The sequence below is a fragment of the Merops nubicus genome, unplaced genomic scaffold, assembly GCF_000691845.1.
Source record: "Merops nubicus isolate BGI_N331 unplaced genomic scaffold, ASM69184v1 scaffold11719, whole genome shotgun sequence".
Lineage (NCBI taxonomy): Eukaryota > Metazoa > Chordata > Aves > Coraciiformes > Meropidae > Merops > Merops nubicus.
In genome coordinates this window covers 48,754-61,516 of record NW_008630212.1, presented here as the reverse complement: position 1 = coordinate 61,516, position 12,763 = coordinate 48,754, and positions in this window count along the sequence as shown.

Below are 12,763 nucleotides of genomic sequence, written 5' to 3'. Positions count from 1 at the left end.
TGATATCAACATGCAGCAGGAAATGTTTGTTGTTGTTGTTCTTTTGCACAGAGATTCCCCCACATTTGCTCGTGGAAGGAAAAGAATTTTGAGCTCCTTGTGTGTGACAACTGTCATTTCAGTGAGTCACAAAATGGCGGCCTGAAAACATCCTCTGTGAAATCTCATGATCATTTCAGGTCCACTGACTTCTGTTCCTGTGCAGTGATATTTCCAGTTGCTGCCCAAGGGTTTCTAGCTCTGTCTGTTCAATGGTGGGAATCAAAGAATAGCAAATAGAAACAAAGGTGAAACTGGGAGCACAACTGAATGGCCGCCAGCGAAGGAGGCGGAACTCAGCAAGGGTATTTACTTCTTGTGGCAAAGGGTTCTGTAGAAATTAAAGACCTTTTTCAGCATGACACTTTAAGTGCGTGCTGAACTTTGCACGTGGAAGTGGTTCACTAGATCATCTTCAGGCTTTAGAGGTAAGAATGAGCTCAACGCCATTACAAGATCAGATCCTTGGTGCACAAATACTGTAGGTAGGGCTCAGGTTTGGCACTCCTGGTCTTGCAGTGCACCATTTTATCCTGCAGTTAGTCTCAATGGTACCATGGCCTGTTAAATAAGCTGTTACTCTACAGGAGTGAGCATTTTAGTGTTAGGCCTTGCAGGATAGCAGTTTACTTTGATTATAGACCATCATTACAGGAGTAGTATCTTCCATTTATCCTATATTCTGATACTTTGTTTGATGTTAGAAAAAAAATGAAAAGTGAATGTTCAAGTACATTAAAATCTTCGGAAAATTAAGTTAGAACTGAGTTATGTAAACCCCTTGAGAAACAGGCTTTATATCTTGTTTAGTTATAGAAAATACACACCAAAAATGACCTGATTTAATAACAACAGAAAATAAAGACTATTGCTCTGTCTAGATTTTTATATTCTTTTCGAGAATCTCAGATGTCTCTATTACTCTTCACTGTGGTATCTTAGTGCTGACCTTGCAATAGTAATCACACATTCAAAACCTGAATTCTACAAATATGACGTAGATGAAAAACCAGGCAGTTAAATTATTTGCCCAGAGCTACAAAGCATCTTGCTGGAGAGCTGAAACCAGACCTCTTACCACATCTGCCTGGCCAGTCCCAAAGTCTGAGCTTTGTTTTTTGTTCTCAGACATGTTTCTTCATGCACATGTTACTTGGACTGCATGCTTGACATATAGCAAAGGCCATGATGCCCACTGCATTTTCTCTTGGACTGTTTTTCACCTGATATTTAAAAAGTGATTGGGTTTTTAACAAAAACTTCTTTCGTCTGAAGAAAGCTATCTTATTGAAACCATTTTCATAATTATTTTCTCAGAAATTATTTTCCCAAGCTGTTTAGTTTCTTGATTCGGGCCTGTGGTGATAATATGAAACCATCAGCCACTCAAGCATAATGTTAAACTAAACTGTGAATAGTAAAGGGAATTTCTACAGAACAGTACAGGAATAATAAATCTGTTGCTAATTTTTTTTTCCTCATGTAAAAGAAAACAAACAAAAAAACCTAACCACCAAACAAAACCAAATTTGCTCTGTATTGCTTTCAACTGGTATTTCCCTCCTCTTTTCTTCAGAAGGCTTCATTTTACCTGCATATCTTATCCCTGGGGTATCTAAACATGTAGGACCCATTGTATGTAAATGGTAGGGCCTTCCGCATCTTTTACACTTTATACTTACTAAGTCTTGATAAATATTGGTATATTACTTTACAGATACTCACTAATGGTAGGCAGGACTGCAATGATGTCATCTGTGTGCATATTTCTATAGATTGTGTTTTCATATGATATATACGGTATTTACAATCTCTACTTTGCACATAGGTCACACAGGCACAAGGGATACCATGATCACCAACCCAGATAGTGTGGGTGAGAGGCGTGTGTAAAATCTACGCAGGCAAAGGAATAGCAATTGAAGAGTACAGGTGTTCTGAGGGTGAGAATTTTGTATGGTGGAAAACTATACTTTTCTGACACTTTTTAAATGTTGTGCTTTTTTTTTTTTTTTTATTTGAAAAGTACCATATCCTGCACATTTTCTGACATTATTAGAAAAGGCAAAGCAGTTCATGCTTTAATTCACTCACATCTTTCCAGTTTTTTGCTCATTTTTTGCTTGAGGGGTTTTATTTTAAAAAAAGATTTTGCAATTAAATGATTCTGAGTAGTTGTTTGTATGGTGTGTGATAGACATACGTATTCCTTGTTACACACATTTATAAATAAGGAATTTGCAATGATTTTTGCCTGAACACGACTCGATTTGCTGCTGTACAAATAATATAAACTGAATATTCTTAATTATTTTAGCTCATGCTAGAAAAGATTCAGGACAAAGGGGAGATTGATGCAGTGTGCCTTACAATGGCCCTACTGATTTCTCTACCGGCCCTTCCTCTGCACATGGTCAATTAGAATTGAAAATCCTGTGCTGATTTCATTCGCTGGAATTTTTAAGCAGGTCAGGAAGAAAGATGTTATTGAAAGGAAAAGTCTCATCTAAATAAGAAAGGAACACGTGGCCATCTGGTCTAACTGTACCATGCTGAAAGTCATTTTGGCTCAGTCATGGTTTGAGCTTTGCAACAGTTTGCCAAAATATCAAACAGAAATCTGTTTACATTAAAACACACTGTACTTTTTATCTATAAAAATGCAATGTGCGGTTTGCTTCATATCTGTAATGCATGAGCTCATTTGACCCTGTTACGTTATTAAGACTGCCCACATTTCTAGTAGGCTCTCAAGTTACTTCTGCTGTGTAAAGGTATAAGTGAAACAACCAATCTTTTGAAAGTTTTGGAAGTAATCCTGAGCACTGTATTCTTGTGACTAAGCCTTGCACTTCTGCTTGAACTAGGAAAGGCTCAAGCGAGCAGATGCAAAAGAGGAAGCGTGGGGGGAAGATGGGAGAGGAGAGTTTTAAAAAAGAAATTAGAACTTGAAGCCTGTGCAAGTAACACTAGGGAATTTGCACAACTAGTTGGAGGCCATAGGGTAAGAGATGAGCCATAATAGTCATCAGATTTTTAAGGAATGTAGTTATAAATATGTATGAGCTTCCATGATTGCTTTGTTTCAACATCAACTACTTAAAAGTATAAAGAAGTCAGCTAAAAACCACAGGTCATAATTTTTCACATTTGGGTAAACAAACTATGTAAAAAGCAAAAACACATAGCTTCAAATCTGCAGTGCCTGGACAACGACAGCGGGGTGATAGTGCCATATTTGCAAAAACACTGCACGCTTGTGTCTCCTAACTACTTCAGTCAGAGCTGCTGAGCACCCAGAACTCACCAAAACTAAGGGACAGTACTGGGAGAGTGTTGAAGTAAACATGGAGGCAAGGGCCCTCTATTCAATAACCTTAACTTTAATGTTAACTCTATGTGATTAGTTATTATTTATGCACTGACACACAGTATACAAATTGTCAGTTGAAATATCCCTTCTAATACAAGGTAATGTGTAAATCACTTCTGAAGTTTGGAGGAATTCATTTGCACAGGATTTCAGTCTTTAGGGAACGGATAAAAATACGATTGCTTATTGTCATTACCTTAAGAAAATAAGAAGTCAACACTTCAAAAGGTAGCTGCAGGAATTATTGTGAAATACATTTGTGAAATGTAAATGATAAATTTTGTTTTTCAAGTGTAATATACTAGGAAAAGTAGAAAGGAAATTAGCATGTTAATACTAGTGAACTTGTTTACGTATACATACATGTAATTTCCAAATATAAAATTCTCATATATAATCAGTGTGCTGAGTTTGTGTGTCTATTTCACATAAGACATATAAAACATTCCCTCTGAAAAGTGCTAAATACCTTATTTAAAGAAAAGAGAGGAATACAAACTGGACCACAGTTCTCAATTAATTATCTCCTTTTCTCTGAAATCTCTTTTCTAGAAAGAATCTTTACCTTGCCTGTGGATATTATTGCCACTACATGAAACCTTTTGTTTATGTTTTAGTTCCTATTTGGAAAGGAAGTTGTTTTTTAGACTAAATTTATGGGATACCTATGCTAGGTTCCATTTTAAATAGTGTTTATTAGCCATAGTAAAGAAAATAACTGAAAAAAATTTGTATCTTTCTATTAAGATACCTGTTAGTGTAACTAAAATATAGTTCAAGCCTTTTTGACGAGTAAATTAAAAGCAGTGTATGTGTATGTAAGTGCACACATTTAAAAATATGGTGGTTTTTTTTGTCCCACATAAAATTCACAATGAAAAGCAAAAATCAATCATCATGTGTATCATACCATAATTTGTACCTGCAGACAATGCAATTCCAAAGAACTTCTAGCAAATAGGTCTGCATGGCACACATTTAAAAATTAAAAAGAGTAAATGCTTTGAATCTCCTGTTCTGTATGTCTCTGCTAACCCCACCCATAGCCGCACCAAACCAAGAGCAACTATTTTGGGGAGTACTGCATTCCCAAAACCAACTTTCTGGCACAATGACTTTGGGCCAGTTGGCATTTCTCTGGGCTGTGGCAACAGCAAGGCCAAGGGCTGCAAGGCTGGCTAACTAGTCCCCTGCCACGGTCCCCTTCTTTGGTTAGAAGACAACCTACTCGCAAAGCATTTCGCTACCGCCTTGCTGCCACAAAACTGTCTAGGAGATCCTGCTAATCTCTCTAAACCCAATTATGTTCAACTATTTGTTTGCTTTTCAGATTTAGGTCCCTGTACACTAGACATTTGTTAGATGTAGTATGTTGTATGCGTGTACAAAATCTTTACACAGTATTTGAGAGTTACACGGCAATTACATAAGTGATGCATGAACAACATAAAATACTGCATTGACTGTAAAGCTAGAGTAGAAACCACTGTAAAATGGGAAACAGTGGCTGCACCTGGTTATGCTGTGTTGGAAAGTGTGTGCACATATGCGCACGTTTTATATAATAATGTGTGTATATGCTTTAAAAGTTTCTAACCTGATATTTTTTTGAGAATTGCAACAAAGTTGAAACTGAAGCTGGCCAACAGAAGGAGGGAAGGCTTGTTTTTAATCTTTCTGCAGCATGGTTCAGACTTCTGTCTGATCTGCACACAGCAGAGCCAAGGGGCTTGCCGTGCATTGCGTGCAGGCTTCTTGATTGTGGAGCGGAAAAAAAAAAAAATCTGGCTGGAATCCAGACAGGCGAGCACAGTGCTCTGTTGATCATTGTGTCTAGCCTTCAGGTGTCTCAGCTCACAGTGGGCGGCGGTTGGGGGAGGGGGAGATAACAGGAGGGCAGACAAAGAATAAGATGGTGTTTGTTTTTTGTTGTTTGGGTTTTTTTAAAAATCATATATAAAAAAATCGTGTCAAATATTTAAGAAAAAAAATACTTCTTTTAACATTCCTTTCACTGCAGTGGGAGTGAGCAAACATCTGTCCTGGAAGATTTATTTAAACCATAATTAGTAGCGTCTGGAGTCTTTCAACAATTTCTCCTTATTGCACTTTTTTTTTTTTTATTTTTTTTTGAAAGAAGTCTGCTCATCTTTCACTTAGAAACTGTTTTCACTTCATGCTTTATTAGAGATCCAGCCCAGCCAGGATCGAGTCAGATTTCTATTGTCTGCTTTTTCACTTCTGATCGTAGTTTTCAGAATCTAACTTTCAGTAGCGGGTGGGGGGTAGGAAGGAGTGTGCACACGGAGGGGGGAAAGATGTTATTAAAGGTCTTATGAACACAGGGAGGGGGGAGGGGAAGAATAAAAATACAAATCAGTGCTTCTTATTAAACAGTTATCCATTTGTGTTCAGTTTCTTTTCCGGAGAAGAAGAAAAAAAGGCTCTGCTTTGTCTGTTGCTTCTGTTTGAGAACTCTCATAAATCTTGCCCAGAAAGCAACTTGGGCTTAAGGAGATCTGACCAGCAAAGCTCTGGGAAGCAATTGCAATGTCTCTTGCCATGGATATTCTCTTCTTTCTGTTTTTTTCCTGCTGCCCCCTCCACCCCAGCCTTCTGACGTTATGCTGCAAAAACCCTCACACTCTCTCCCACCCCACCAGGAATCTGAGTGAATATAAGCCGCAATCTAGAGGCAGTTAAAGTTGCTTATTAAAAAGCCTCTCCTTGTGCTGAGTGAGTCCAGATATTGTACTGGCTGTGTTTTTTCAGTCCAGCCATAACCCCTTTCTAACACTCGCCCCGTTGGCTCGCCTCTCCCCCTCCCCCCGTGAAAGGGGTGGGATGGGAACCTTGCTCGACTTCATTGTTCCGAATGTAAAAGCTATTTGCCCCAAAGTGTCTTTGCTGTCTTTCATAGCTAATTATAATAACTGTCAGATGTCTGGAAAGTCTGGGCTGCCCTTGCTGGCAGAGTTAAAGTTTGCCTTTATTTTTTCCCCTTGGGGACAGATCAAGCCTGATTAGACACAGACTACAAATAAAAGTGAACAACATACGTGTGTAGGGCTTTTTGTCTTTGTTTTTCTTTATGAACAAAGCAGCACGCTGGCTATGTCAGGAGGCAGTGTGGCATGCAGCGTGCATGCAGGCACTGCCCTGCCCAATAACTCTTTTCTTTTCTTTTTTTTTTTTTCTTCATTCTTTTCTTTAAGTGTGCAAGGAATATTTCAGAATTTTAATAGCACTTTAGATACTTGTTCATCTCAGAAAAAGTAGCCATCAATTTAGTGCATGTAGCATTTTAACAATTTTAAGATACTTGATTTTCTGCATGAAAATGAAAATAAATAGACCCTGTACTCACAGTTTTGTTGTGCTGTGCAGGTCGTTGTCTCCTTCGGCAGAGATAAGGCAAGTCGGAGGTTGTCAAGGGTGCAGAATCCCAGTTTAATTCAGGAGAAATATATAAATGTGCTTCCTGAAGTCTCCTGGAAGTCAGCCACTTGTGTGCAGACATCCCATTGCTGCTCTGCACGCTATACTATCTGCAGTTCTGAATTGAACTAAATACTGCCCATGTGAAAGACAGGGGAAACACAGTCATGTGGGACACACAAATCCACTCTATTGGCTCTGAAGGCACAACTTCAGCATTCTTGCATTTCCACCATTGGTTAACAGTTCAAGCTGAAAGAGTCTAGGTCCTCCTAGTGAGTCCGTTTTCCCTTTATGTGTGGAAGAATGACTGTAGGATTTTACAGTGACAGGATTAGTTAAGAAAGGGACTGAAGTCATCCCTTTGACTGAAGCTGGTGGGTGGGGATTGGAAGCTGTGCTTTTCTCAAGTTGACGTTTTTCCTTTTTCTGCCTGTGCTCTGTGTCAGGAAATGCTCGCAGTTAACTTGGGCAGCACAGAGAAACTGAAGGGACTTTCTTCGGGTTCAGGGGTGGGACTTGGCTTTTAGAGTAACACAGTGTTGCAGACCCTGCAATAATTTTTACAGGAAGAACTCTATTCTGGCTGGCTAAAGTGTGGTTTTTTTTTCTTTGTTTCTAGAATTTTTTTTAATTTTTTTTTTTTTTTTTAAGCCCAGAAGGGGCTATATCAAATCACCTAACTTGAGCTTCTGCATCACATAAGCCAGACAAATGAACCTAGCAGTTCCAAAGCATAGACTAATAACCTGAGTGACAACAGAAAGTAGATTTTATAGAGCTATTTGATCTCTGAGGAATATTATGATGTGGTCATAATAATCTTTTGAAGGAAGCAACAAATTCCATAGAATCTATCTTTGCTATTATTTGGTCATTTTGAGAATAAAGAGACTATAAAAACTAAATAGGAGGGAAGAAGATTAACTATTCCCTATTTTGGTGTTCTGTCCTTTGCCTGATTTAGTTATGCTAGCGTATGCAGTAATTTGAAACGGTACTCAGTCATGTGTGACATACTTCTCCAATTAACCCTTATTAAAAAGACCTTTCCCAAATCCCACATGCGTGTTTTCCTAGAACCACAGAAAGAAGAGGTATGGCAGATTTGTCAGGGTTTGTGTCCACCCTCTTTTCTGGGCAGGTTTATTTTCTCTTCTATATTTCCAGGGCTTTGTCTAGTGTAGTTGTAAGTAGCCTCAACATGTGGCTCCTGTTGGTAGGCAGTTGAACTTGGGGCCTAATTTAACAGCTGAAAGGCTTAACTATACTTGGAAATTTACCAGAATAATTATTCTGGAATGGTAAATTCATTATATCCTTGTGGTGTATGCAACGCCAAGCACAAGAGAGACCACAGCACTGGCATTTGTCCTACGTACAAGCTCCTGTTCAGCAGCTTATGCCTGGCTCTGGGTGTCAGGACATCTTTTTGTTTCTACCAGTGGAGCTTGTTCAGGCCACCTTAAAACAAAGCTTCCTTCTCTTTAGACTTCAGCCTCTTAAGCTATTTATAGTTTTATCATCACCTCACTGACCACCATTGTCATCACTTTAGCTGAACACCATATTCCAGGTGTAGCTGTGTAAGACACGGTAGTGTTCCTCTGTAGCCTGTGATCTGGTATTGCTGCATGAAATCAATCTGTGTTAGCTCAGTAAATAAGGAGGAAAAATACATATCTTAAAAATATACCTACATGCCTGACAAACAAGATTTCAAAGAAGATGAATACATTATAGGCTCTACTCTGAGTTAAGAAGTCAGCCTTGTAAGGCCTTCTTTGCCTGTAAGCGCTAAGAAGATGCAGAGCGTTTATTTTTATTTAGCAGGCTTGCTTAAAAATAGTGTTTAGTGTTAAGTATAAACGGAGGCATTTAGTTTTGTTGTTGTTGTTTGGTTTTTTTGATGTTCATGAAGAAAGGTTTGAAATATTTTGGATAAAATAAGGTTACAGCAGTAGCATTGAAACTTTCTCTCCTCCCTCCAAAAATGTTTTCAGCTCCACTGGGCTTTCCACATCTGGACTCCAGAACACTGAGGAGAGAGAACTGAAAACCCTGGGAGACATTTTCTTTTTTTTCACAGTGCTGGTGGTCTTCATAATTTTGGTTACTGTTTTTGTTCTTGTTTAATTCAATCAAAGTGGGAAGAAATACTAATAAAAGAAACCTTATTCCAGATAGCAGTAAACTCCTTGATTTTAAGATCAGCACATGATCTTGTCTTAAATACACCTTTTTCATTAATGTCAGTTTCTGTTTTTTAAATGCTGAAAAGCCATTTAAAGAGAGGGAATAAACATGTGAATTAATTTAGTATTTAGCTCTTTCCTTAAACAAATCATGAGTGAATTTCAGGAAAATTTAGGGAATCTGGAGCAATGTTTATTTACCTATACTTCTTGAGCCATGAATCAAAGACTTAGGTGATACAATCCCGGTTTTTGTGACTCTTACAGTATTTCAGAGACCAAATACTTAGCATCTTTACATGTGTTCATGTATTTCAGTGGACATCTTATTTTCCATATGATCTTCATTGAAAAGAAATCAAAAAAAAAGACTTAGGTTACTTCATGTTCAGTCTCCTTGAATAGCAAACTGCCGCTTTCTCCATTATTGGTTACTAGAGAAGAATTCATAAGTATAAGAGACAAAGAATGAAAACATCATAAAATTACCATGGTGTGGAAAATAACATTGCTTTGCAAATTCTGTCATTGTGATGACACGTAAGACATAAGACAAGATATCACTGTACAAACAGGGCTGTCAGAGTCTGGAGATGATACTGTTACTGCTGTGTGGTCCTCTGCGACTATATCCATTGACAGAATAGATTTGTAGTTGTGGTTTGTATTAGGAGATTTTGGGGCTTTGGGCTTCTTTCCCTGATCTAGTAAAGACTGGTAGACACTTAACTCCTGCCTAATAGAGGTCTCATTCCTAATAATTCTCACTGTCCTCTGGCTAGGAACTCTAGAGAAGTAAAGAAATTACTGAAGTATGTTAGAGGTGGTAGTCAATAAAACAACACTTTTCATTCTTTGGAGTTATTAGTGTATGGTGCAAGGAGGAAAAAGGATGGTCTTCATCCACTTGTATGCGGTGCGTTCCAAAACAACTATACAAAACAGCTAGTGATTTTTTCTTTTGTAAATCTAAGCTCAATGACTGTTTGAGGGGAAGAGATTTGCCCCTTGACTTCATTTTAGCAATGTGTGCTACTTCTAGAAATGCAGAAATCAAAAAGTCAGATAGATTTATTTCAGAAACACTTTCAATAAAGGCAGTTATGCAGTTTGTATGTTGATGTGTTGTGTTAAACAAATACATACTTCTGAAAACATTTTAACTGTTTCCTTAGGAAATCAAATTAAATTCTAATATATGTGTGGTGTAGATTTGATATTGCCCAGCACTTTTGAGCCCTTCTATTTTTCTTTCTGTGGAAAATAATTGGACTTTACCATATAGACTGTGTATTTGCTTGCAACTATGCCAGAGAATTCTTGCTGTTCTATACACCTTTGCTTTTTATAATTCGGCAGTAGGTGGTATCTGCTAAAGTTTAAATCTTATATTAGTCACTACTTGTGACTAGATGTTACCAGTGCAAAAGAAGAGATCAGTCAAAAGACCCAAGAGTTACCGGAGAAGCTGGAAAAAGGCAGAGAAGAAGCAGTCAGTGAAAGTCTTTGGGGGCAGACAAGTGGACGAAGGGCACCCAAAAGCCATTTCACAGAGTGGAATTTCCAGGGCCTGGAAACATACTTCACCTGCAGTGTGTGCATACATTTTGGAAATAGTTTTATAGCCTAGTTAAGAACAGCCCTAAACGAACATGAGGATTATTTTATGCATTTTTAAATGCATCTAATACAGGAGGGCTCTGAAGGAAGTTTTGTTCTCATCTCCTGCACCAGGAGGGGTGAAACTAGCTGAAAGACTGCCTCAGCAAGTTGCCCATGCTGTACATGGACCAGCTGGCCAAGTTGCTGTATCTACCATTTACAAAAGAAAAATCAATGGCAAAGCTGTTAATATCATAACTGATTTTGTGGCGCATTTTTGGATTTATGTTTTCTTTTGTTTGTGGTTTTTTTGTTTGTGTTTGTTTTTCTAAATGAGTTTTTTCTCATTCCTCTCTAACTGTTTATGTAGATAAAGTGAATGAAACCACATGAGGTACTGAGAAGATTTTTAACAGGCAGAGAAGAAGCTGGTATCCATTTACCAGTGAAAGTCAGAAGAACTTATTCCTGTTTTCTCTACAAGACTTCCTTCTATTTAGATAATTCAGCTGCCATTTAACCACTGCAAAAACCACCTCAGATTCAGGAGATTTTTGATCTATATGTACTGAAATTGGTGCGTACTTCAAGCTATTAGTTGTTTCATATTTCTAAACCTGATTCTGGTTATAGGACTATTAATAGGGAATTCAGATCTCATCAGCATCTTGTTCAGATGAACTGACAACATTAGGAAAAAATCCAGGAATTTCATTCTAATATTTGTACAAGTTTATACAAATGAAAATTAAAATAATTTGTGAACTGTATTTGGAAGAGAAAATTTCTACGTAAAACAGAATGTTATGTAAACAGTGGGTTGGTAACTGCAATATTGTTCAGATGGAGTTGAGTGTTACAAATGTTTTAAAGCTTGGCTATATTTAGAATGACGTAGAATTATGATGTCCAGAAAGATTTGATCAAGAATGCCAGAACCAACCATGCTTTTATGCTGATATACCTCATGTTTGAAATATATAAAAACTCTTGTAAACATTAAGGGACTACTGAAATGAAAGATACTTGAGCAATTTTTATACCACATCTTCATATTCCAGAAGGTCTGGTGACTTCTTTTAGATTATGCATTTTGTTTTGTTTTGTTTTGTTTCCCCCCCCCCAGAGGTGGTTTCTTCAATTTTTGTTGTATCCTCCCATTTTTATCCCTTTTATTTGGTCACTTGGTCCCATAACTCCTTTCAGAAGAAATAAATTATTTTTCCTAAAATATACAGGCCCAAAACAGCTGGCCCAATTTTCACAAAAAAAAAAGAAAGCATACCTAGGGACAGTCTGACTTGGTGACCATAACAATTATTTTGCCTCAGAGTATTTTTATAAGGTTATGTAGCTTTTTCTATTTGTGGGTAAGTTCTTTCATCCCCAATTAATCTATAATAATACATAAACATATTTTATTTATAAATTATATATACTATATATAAAACTGCAATTTTCTTATAGAAGTCTGCAACTAGTGCTTTATAGTCTAACTTCCTTCTGCTGTATGATATTTAATTAGTTTCAAAGTCTAAAATATAACAAAATTTTCTGCAGTCCAGTATTTAGTATTACATTTCAAATGTAGAAGTTTTTTGTTTGAAAAATCATATGTAGTCGAATTTTTATTTTTTTTTTTTTATTATTTTTAATATGTCACTCCCTGGGATAAATCAACTATCTTTTTCCTCTTTATCTGAGGAAACAGGTGAACATTTAGCACTGTATGCAACAGAACTTAATAGAGTATTTCTTCTCTTGTCCCACCCCTACGGCACAGTTTGCAACAGAAGCAGAGTATTACTGGTGAGATTAAAGCACCACAAGGAAACAAGTTAGTAAGTGTTGCAACTTATTTTTCAGTAAAAATAAGTTAAAATTAAATTATTTTATAACTTTGTTCAAAGCAATGTATTGTCTGCAGACCAATATAATAAAACTTGGAGATTATCTTCTTTTTCAGTAATTTTGATCTAAAGAGATCTCCCATTTTTGCCTCACTATTCTTGTCTGGTATCTCAGCCTTTTAGGGACTAAGATAGTAGGTAGTTTACCCCATTTGTGTTCCAGTTTTGGGTGGTCCTAAACCAAGACAGTTTCAAAAGGATTTTTT